This window comes from Cebus imitator, unplaced genomic scaffold, assembly GCF_001604975.1.
Source record: "Cebus imitator isolate Cc_AM_T3 unplaced genomic scaffold, Cebus_imitator-1.0 Scaffold406, whole genome shotgun sequence".
Lineage (NCBI taxonomy): Eukaryota > Metazoa > Chordata > Mammalia > Primates > Cebidae > Cebus > Cebus imitator.
The window spans coordinates 413,666-423,124 of NW_016107721.1; positions in this window are offsets into that span (position 1 = coordinate 413,666).

A 9,459-nucleotide genomic window follows, 5' to 3' on the forward strand; every position below is an offset into this window, starting at 1 on the left:
TACATCCATCTAGGCCTGAAGATCGGTCCCTGGGCTGGACAGGTACAGGCATCAATTAATTCTCTTCTGTGCCGGAACCAGTTTGATTTGGGTTTCTTCCATTTCTTAGCAGAACTAAGCACCATTAGTAAAGCTGGTTGTCCATACCAAGACCTGATACTCTTGGTTCTGCTCCCCTCGAGGAGCCAAGACTGCCTGAAGGCCCCTGGTGCCTTCACCACATCCGAGCAATACCACGTACCACACAGAAGAGGGAACCGTGCCTCCCTCACTGTGCTGCACATTGAGTGCAACTTATACTCCAGAACCTCACTGGTTCCTACAGCTTCAGCTGGCGGCCACACTCTCTCCAGGGCTCAGACCAAATTCTTAAATCTGAACTGGAGGTAAATGTGCAAGGCATGAGCCCTGTAGTCCCCCTCAATCCAGGATCTTCGTCAGCACCAATGCAAAAATCTCTCCTCCCTCCCCTTCCAATGAATAGCCCCCTGCCCCTCCATTGTCACATGTGCTCAGACATGTCTGAACACCAGGCTAAACTCAGTCTGCAAACACATACACACACACACACACACACACACACACACACACACACACGTACTTCTATGCTTAAAGTACAAAGAAAGAACCAAAGGAAAGAACTGTAGAATGTTCTGCTCAGAAAGTCAAGAGGAAGATGATCCATGCAAAGCAAATGAAGAGAATCATAAACATAATAACTGAAATGACTTTTCAGAGATTCAGAAAGGACAATCTGTTTTCCCCTTCAAATGCCAGCCAAAAGGGAAAAAAAAAGAGTTTCCAGCCTCAACTGAAAAACGTAGCCTAACTGCAATTTCATATGGCTGAATCCACTGCCTGATTGGTCTTTGCCTGGGACCATTTTTGAGTAGATGCCCTCCTCTCCATTGACAGGTTTACAGTGGAAATGATCATGTTCACACAGCTCCCACCATCCCCTGACCACAGACCAACATCCTCTAGCCCAGGAATTTGGAATGAAGACCAAAAGAGGCAGCTCAGGCTTGCAGGAGGGAGAGGAGGACTATAAATGCAAGAGCTGCTGGCTGCAGTTTTCTAGATGCTGCATTCCTGGCTCTAGTTTATGTTGAGACCCAACCATGGTCCCAATCTTGGGTTCTGCCATGTACCCCAAAGAATTCTGTTTGCTGAAATGAGCTCAAATGGATTTTTGGTACCTAACAGCCAAGAGCATTAATTAGAAGAGACATTCAATGAGGCAAAGATGATTATTAGAGGAACTTAATGAAAAGAGCGAAGTGATTCCCTTCTCCCCTAAAAAAAGTAAAGAGACAAAATCCATGTCTCCAAAGATGGACATGCTGGAGGATGAGTGTCAGGCAAGGGACCATTATTCTCCCCTAGTGCTAGTGATATCAAGATGAAGAAAAGGAGCAATTACTGTGAAAAAGAAAACTGGATTGACAACTGCCTTGGGAACAAGCAGAAAGAGGCCAATTTTTAAAATTGAGGCTAGGTAGGGAAGGAATCAATAACTGCATTACCATAAGCGAGTAAGTGACATTTGACCTTCCATCAGGGTTCACGTGAACCCAGTCAGCCGTCCTGACCCCAGAGGTTGCCCTCCCTTAGTTATAGCTGAAAAGCTGACTTCAAAATTTCTCAGATGATGACAGTATTCTCAGGAAAAGTCCATGAAGTGACAGATGGGAAGATGTTTTGCAAAGTTGTAATCGCTCTACCAGCACAAAAGAGAGGAAGCATCATTTCATTTCTGTCCCACAATTATTATCTTGTTGAACATGCGGAAAGACAAAAGAAGAGAAAGGGAAACTAATGAAAAAGAAGCAATTTTCTAAAATTAAAACCAAAAAAATTAACAGGGCCCAGAAATCTGATCCCATTGTTTCTGTGAGTGAAGCCTCTCTGACTTCCTGCCACCTACAGATAAAGTCCCAGACCTGCACACTGTGGCTCCACCACATTGCCCACTTCCCCACTCCCTGCCCCAGTCCAGCCCCTGGCACCAGCAACATCAAACACTCATGGCTCTCCTACACACCACATTGGTCCCCATCTCTGTGCCTGGTGGCAGCTTCTAGCACATCTCCTTCCTTGTTGACACAGATTTCATTTACTTATTTTTTGAAAAATCCCTTATTCTTATCGCTTCATGTTTCTCTAATAATCGTCTTTGCCTCATTGAATGTCTTTTCTAATTAATACTATTTTGGCTTCGGTAACAAAAACCAGCTGAGCTGGCTTCAGCAGAGAGAATTCCTTGGAAGGATATTGCCTGCCCCCACACTTCACCTGGCTCATTCACCTGCTTCATTCCTTTTTTTTTTTTTTTTTTTTTTCCTTCCAAGATGGAATCTCGTTCTGTTGCCCTGGCTGGAGTGCAGGGGCGCAATCTGGGCTCACTGCAACCTCCACCTCCCAGGTTCAAGCGATTCTCATGCCTCAGCCACCAGAGTAGCTGGGACTACAGGTGCACGCCACCACACCCAATTAATATTTCGTATTTTTAGTAGAGACGGGGTTCACCGTGTTGGCCAGGCTGGTCTCAAACTCCTGGCCTCAAGTGATCCACTCACCTTGGCCTCCCAAAGTGCTGGGATTACAGGCATGAGCCACCTACTTCTTTCTTTATCCATCAGCTCATGATGGATCCCCTACCCTAGCAAGACTTCAGGACCCTGCTAGGTTAGATGCCCCACCTCTGCACTTCCACAGTGTTCTGTACAACACTTTTTGCCACCTTCCTCGCCAGTGAAACCAGCAGCTCAAGGCCAGAAACTTGATTCCCCAGTGTCAGTTCTTTGCATGGCTGGTTGGGAGAATTCAATAAATGTTGGACAAATTATCAAGAAGGTGAATTCTTGCTGGTGATCAATGTAATGGATATGAATCATTGTCACCTAGTTATCCTTGCCTGTGGAATCCTATTTCTCCAGAGTCTATTTCAATCTGTTTCACCCACATTCTGCCTGCTTTGGACTCTCTGGCACCCACTCTGGCTTAGATTTTCCATTTGAACTTGAGATCGTTCCATTTACCACCATTATGTTGCTCTGGAACATAAGGCCACACTTATTATTGTGGACTTGATGTTATTTGGTGACAAAAACACTAATTAGGAATTATCTCATGTTTCAGATCTCAGGTTGCCTTTTTCAAATGATTGAAGCTGAATGACTTGCTTGGTGTTTATTTAAATAACAAAAATAAGCAGATAAGTAGGCCTTACTTAAATGTAAGTGTTCCATATATGATCTCACTTCATCCTTACAATAGTCCTGAATAATCATTATTGTTGCCATTTTATAGATAAGAAAATTGGTACTTATAGGGGTTAAGTAACTTGCTCAATATGCTACAGACAGTAAGTGGTAGAGCCCAGAACCAAGCTGATGATATCAGATTCTAAACCATCCATCATCTGTATCGATGAGTGCAATTATACCCAAACACAAGCCAAATAAACAAAAGGAGGGGGCTGAGAATGAGCGTGATGTGAACCCAAAAGGATAAGAAACTTGACCAAAAACAAGTGACTACATTTCATTATGCTCCCAGCAACTTTTTTATTGCTCTAAGAATGTGTGTTACAGCCAGGCGCGGTGGTTCATGCCTGTAATCTCAACACTTCAGAAGGCTAATGCAGGCGGATCACGAGGTCAGAAGATCAAGACCATCCTGGCCAATATGGTGAAACTCCGTCTCTACTAAAATACAAAAAATATGTGTGTGTGTGTGTGTGTGTGTGTGTCCCCAGATGTGGTGGCGCATGCCTGGAGTCCCAGCTACTCAGGAGGCTGAGGCAGGGGAATCACTTGAATCCAGGAGGAGAAGTAGCAGTGAGCCGAGATTGCGCCACAGCACTCCAGCCTGGCAACAGAGCAAGACTCCATTTAAAAAAAAAAAAAAAAGAATGTGTGTTACTTTCTTTATTCTCTTATTGTCTGTCATAAAACCAAAAACTGGAACCTGAGGCTAGAAGCAATCAGAGTGCTTTAATCCTCACTTCTCAGCTAGAATTTGACATAAGACCATATATCTAAGACCACCTTAGGAATCTCTCGAAAACAGTAAGTTTGTAAACTAGATTACCAGCGGCAGCACAAACCACCTTGGGGTTCATGAGGCCTGCACCTCCTTCCACCCCCTGCTATGAATGCTCCTCACCAGAACTCAAACATTCTCTGAGACTAGAAGGTAAACTATAAATCACCAAGACTTAGGAGGATATGGAAGACTCCTTCAGGGTTCCCTCTGGATGCAACAGACACAGGCACTGTTCTATGCAACCCTACCTGGGCTTCCTGATGGACATGTCCCTAAAAATTACAGCAATGCTCTAACAAATGTCTGTTGAAAATTTCATTGAGATCAACTGACACACATTGGGCAAAAAACACATCTGAGTCCGAGCATACAGTTTGCTTCACTGCTTCTCATTTGGGGTACATTTCTCCATTGCACCAGAAAAAGAAAAGCCTTAAAAGTGCTGATTTCAGATATTTTAAATTAATAAAAGAACATATCAAAATTTAATGGCGGAAAATAGGTCAGCTCCCATTTTTTATCAAGAAAAAGGGCTCAGCGGTACAGCCTTGGAATGCATCATAGACTGAAAATGTATGATTGTCATTAGAAGAACTGAGACTGAGGCGTAAAGGTTTCCTCTGTTTTTGACTGTCTCCATAAGTGGCAAAAAATGGGGTTTATTTGTAGCATTTTACTATGAATTGCTTCAGGAAAGTGGACTTGAAAAAAATCTATTGAAATAAAGACAAATGTTTTGTGGAAGGTAAGTACACAAATGAAATGTTTAAGTTCTACCAAATGATTGATGATTTGTAAAAATGATAACTGTGAAGCAAGGCAGGTGTATTAGTCCATTTTTATACTGCTATGAAGAAATACCCAAGACTGGGTAATTTATAAAGATAAAAAGGTTTAATGGACTCACAGATCCATATGGCTGTGGAGGCCTCACAATCATGGCGGAAGGCAAAGGAAGAGCAAAAGGACTTCTGACATGGTGGCAGGCAAGAGAGCGTGCAGGGGAACTCCCCTTCATAAAACCATCAGATCTCACGAGACTTACTCACTATCATGAGAACAGCATGGGATAAACTCACCCTCATATGATTCAATTGCCTCTTACTCGGTCCCTCCCATGACATATTGGCATTATGGGAGCTACAGTTCAAGATGAGATTTGGGTGGGACACAGTTAAACCATATCAACAGGGTTGGAAGTATTGCTCATTAGTGTATATGAAGACTTGTCTAATTCATCTCGAGAACAGAGGGAAATAAGGGAGCAACAAATTAAAGCCATTACAGTGACTTGTGAATTATCAGGAACTTGCTTCTCATTCTGTCTCCTACAGATGAGACAGAACTGTCATTGTTCCCTTGCCATGTGCTGTGGAATGACTCTTCCCAAAGAGAATGCTACCAACATATGAGTTGTCGCATTATCCTCTCGTGTCTGATTTCAAACAAGGCATTCAATAGTCATAAGGTAGAAACAGCCCAACTGTCCATCAATACATGAATGGAGAAGCAAAATGTTGTCTACATAATACACAATGGATATTACTCAGCCATAAAAAAAAGAATGAAGTGCTGATGTATACTACAATGCAGATGACCCTCGAAAACATTATGCTAAGTGAAATAGCCCAGACACAAAAGGTCACATATTGTATCATTCCTTTTTTTTCTTTAATGGTCATTACTCTTTTATTTTTCCAGCTTTACTGAAGTATAGTTGACAAATAAAATTATATATATCCAAAGTGTATAACCTGATGATTTGATACATGTATAAATTGTCTAATGATTACCACAATCAAACTAACACAACCATCACCATTTTGTGTGTGTGTGCACATGTGTGTGATCAGAACACTTATGATTTACTCTTTGCTGGGTGTAGTGGCCCTATAATCCCAGCACTTTAGGAAACTGAAGTGGGAAAATCGCTTGAGTCCAGGCGTTCAAGACCAGCCTGGGCAACATAGTGAGACCTTGTCTCTATTTTTTAAAATTCTTTTTAAAAAGAACTACTCTTAGCAAATTTCAAGTAAATCATACAGTATCATTAACTATAGCCACTATGCTGCAAGTTAGATCCCAAAACATTAATTTTATAACTGAAAGTTTGTACTCTTTATCCAACATCTCCCCATTTCCCCCAACCTCCAAGCCCCTGGCAGCCACCATTCTACTTCTGTTTCTAGGAGTCCAGCTCTTTTATCCCACACATAGGTGAGATCACACAGTATTTGTCTTTCTGTGTCTGGTTTATTTCACTTAGCATATTGTTCCCTCTGGGTTCATCTATGTTGTCACAAATGGCTGGATTTCCTTCTTTTTATGGATGAATAGTACTCCATTTTCTTTATCCATCCATCGTCAATGATCTATTTTTCTATCTTGGCGATTGTGAATAATGTTGCAATAAACATGAGGATGCAGATATCTCTTCAAAATACTGATTTAATTTCCTTTGGATATATACTCAGAAGTGGATTGCTTGATTGTATGGTAATTCTATTTTCAATTTTTTGAAGAACCTCCACACTGTTTCCCATAATGCTATACCAATTTACATTCCCAGTGGACAAGGGTTCCAATTTCTCCACATTCTCACCAGCGCTAATTATCTCTCTTGTGTTTTTTTATAAGAACTGTCCTAACAGGTGTGAGGTGATATCTCATTGTGGTTTTGATTTGTATTTCCCTGATGATTAGTCACATTACGCATCTTGCCATATACCTGTTGGCTATTTGTATATCTTATTTGGGAAAATGTCCATTCAGGTTCTTTGCACCCATTTTTAAATCACGGTATTTGATTTTTTTCCTATTGAGTTGTATGAGTTCCTTATATATACTTGGACATTAACCCCTTATAAGATATATGGTCTGCAAATATATTTTCCCATTCTGTAGGTTGTCTTTTTTCTTAATTATTTTTTTCTTTTCTCTTTTCATCTGCCATGTTAGGAGGTTGTCTTTTCATTTTGTTGGTTGTTTCCTTTGCTGTACGGGAGATGTTCAGTTTGATGGAGTCCAACTTGCTTATTTTTCCTTTTGTTGCCCGTGCTTTTGATGTCATAGCCAAAAAAAATCATCACCAACGAATGTCAAGAAACCTTTTTCCTATGTTTTCTTCTAAACATTTTATGATTTTAGGTCTTACATTTATGTCTTTAATCCATTTTGAGTTAATTTTTGTATATGGTGTAAGGTTAGAATCTAATTTCATTATTTTGCATGTGGATATTGTTTTTCCAGCAACGTTTTTTTAAAAGAGACTACCCTTTCCCCACTGTGTGTTCTTAATGCTCTTGTGAAAGATTTGTTGACTGTATCTGTGGAGGTTTATTTCTGGGGGGCTTATAGAATTCCATTTATATTAAATATCAGAATAGGTAAATTCATAGAGACAGAATGCCGCTTGATGGTTGCATGGAGCTAGGGAAAGAGGATAATAGGGAGCAACTGCTTAATGAATACGGGGTTCCCTTTTGGGGTGAAGAAAATGTTTTAGAATTAGATAAAGGTGGTGATTGTACAATATTGTGAATGTACTAAATGCCTCTGAATTTTTTCTTCAAAGTTGATAAGTTTATTTTACATGAATTTTACCTCTATTTTTAAAATTCTATAAAAAAAGGCATTTACCTTAATAAATGCTGTATGGAAATTTTAACACAGAAGACGACGATGTGATAAATATTTATAGTAAAAACACAATTATGAGAGCAGGCCTGCTGCCCTCCACATCACTCAAAAGGGAAGCGTGGGATTCTTTGGATGGGTCCTAATCTTCTGAAGAGATATAGAGTTAATTACAGGACTATAGGTTTAGTTGAGCAGGAAACCTCCCAGCCACAATATTCTATCTACCATCTCCTATGTACGTTCTTCTAAGAAAAAAAATGCAAATGTCAACATCTCTCAAGCTTCTTTCTTTAAAGCTGTGCCATGGTTATGTCTGCCTTTTGTTGAGTACTTGGGGGCAGGACAGCAAATTGTCCCACCCCAAGACGGCCCCTCAGGTTCATGGAAGCGCCATGCACCATAGCACTCACAAGCTCCTCTAGAACATGAACAAGCATCTATGCTCAGGGTCCAGTCCCTGCACAGGAAAAGACCCATGTTTTCAACTAATCAGGGAAGCTGAGAACACTGGAAAGTTTACTTTTTGCTGGCTCAGGCCTTATTAGATTTGCTGCATCTCCACACAAAACCCTACTCTAAGGAAAAGTACAGTACAAGAGAGATATGTTAATTATGAATCCCAGGCCACAACTCTCAACTTTTCCCTCCCAGGAAGAAACACCCTAGACTTAAAAACTACTTCACTTCTAAAATAACTGATCAGGACTTTAAAATAAAGTTCTGCTGCCACAACCAGAAATTGGCTAAAGCAGGTTCAAAGCTGAATGGGTGGAAGAAATAATGCAATTTCTAGTGCAATTCTTTCTACATGGGGCCATAGGAGGAGAGGGCATTGAACACACTGCTGTTCCTTAGACACACTCTTTTCAAATTCAATATTTGCACAGGACAATGACTAGGCAACAGATATCTGAATATACATGGAAAGTAACTCACAAGCAATGATGCAAAGTTGGAATCAGAAGCTGAATGCAAATCTGAAAGCTACACTTGCCCAGCATCTTCCCCTAGAAATTCCTCAATATCGTAGGGGGAAAATATCTAATTTGTCAGTGTTGACAAGAAAACATATTATTCTAAAGACTGCTTTACCTTGGGACCTATTTCAGATGTAGGCACAGAACACAATACAATACATGCACTAGGAACTGTCCAAGGTTCCCAAATAAATCTCCTACTGTTGTCCTCCTGGAGAAGAAGGAAAGAAACAAACCAAGGAAATAAATATTGTTGCACCAAACTGGTAATTAGAGAATCAGTAACCAGAACAAGCCCTAAAGTTTGGATACCATCATATTTATCTTCCTCTCCTCACTCTAGAATTTTCTGCACATCTTTGGATAGGAGGAAACTGATCAAAATGATAAGCTACTGACAGTCCACCCCTCCTTGCCTGAAGCCATAAACACAGCATTCCTCTCTTTCATAATCTCCATTCATATCAGAGAATATAAGACAGACAGAGGTTTGCGTTAAGAAATTCTTGGCTGGGTGCAGTGGCTCATACCTGTAATCCCAGCACTTTGGGAGTCCCCGGTGGGTGGATCACAAGGTCAGGAGATCAAGATCATCCTGGCTAACACAGTGAAACCCCACCTCTACAAAAAACACAAAAAATTAGCCAGGCATGGTGGCACACACCTGTAGTACTAGCTACTCAGTAGGCTGAGGCAGGAGAATCGCTTGAACTCAGGAGGTAGAGGTCGCAGTGAGCTGAGATCACAACACTGCACTCCAGCCTGGGTGACAGAGTGAGACTCCGTGTCAAAA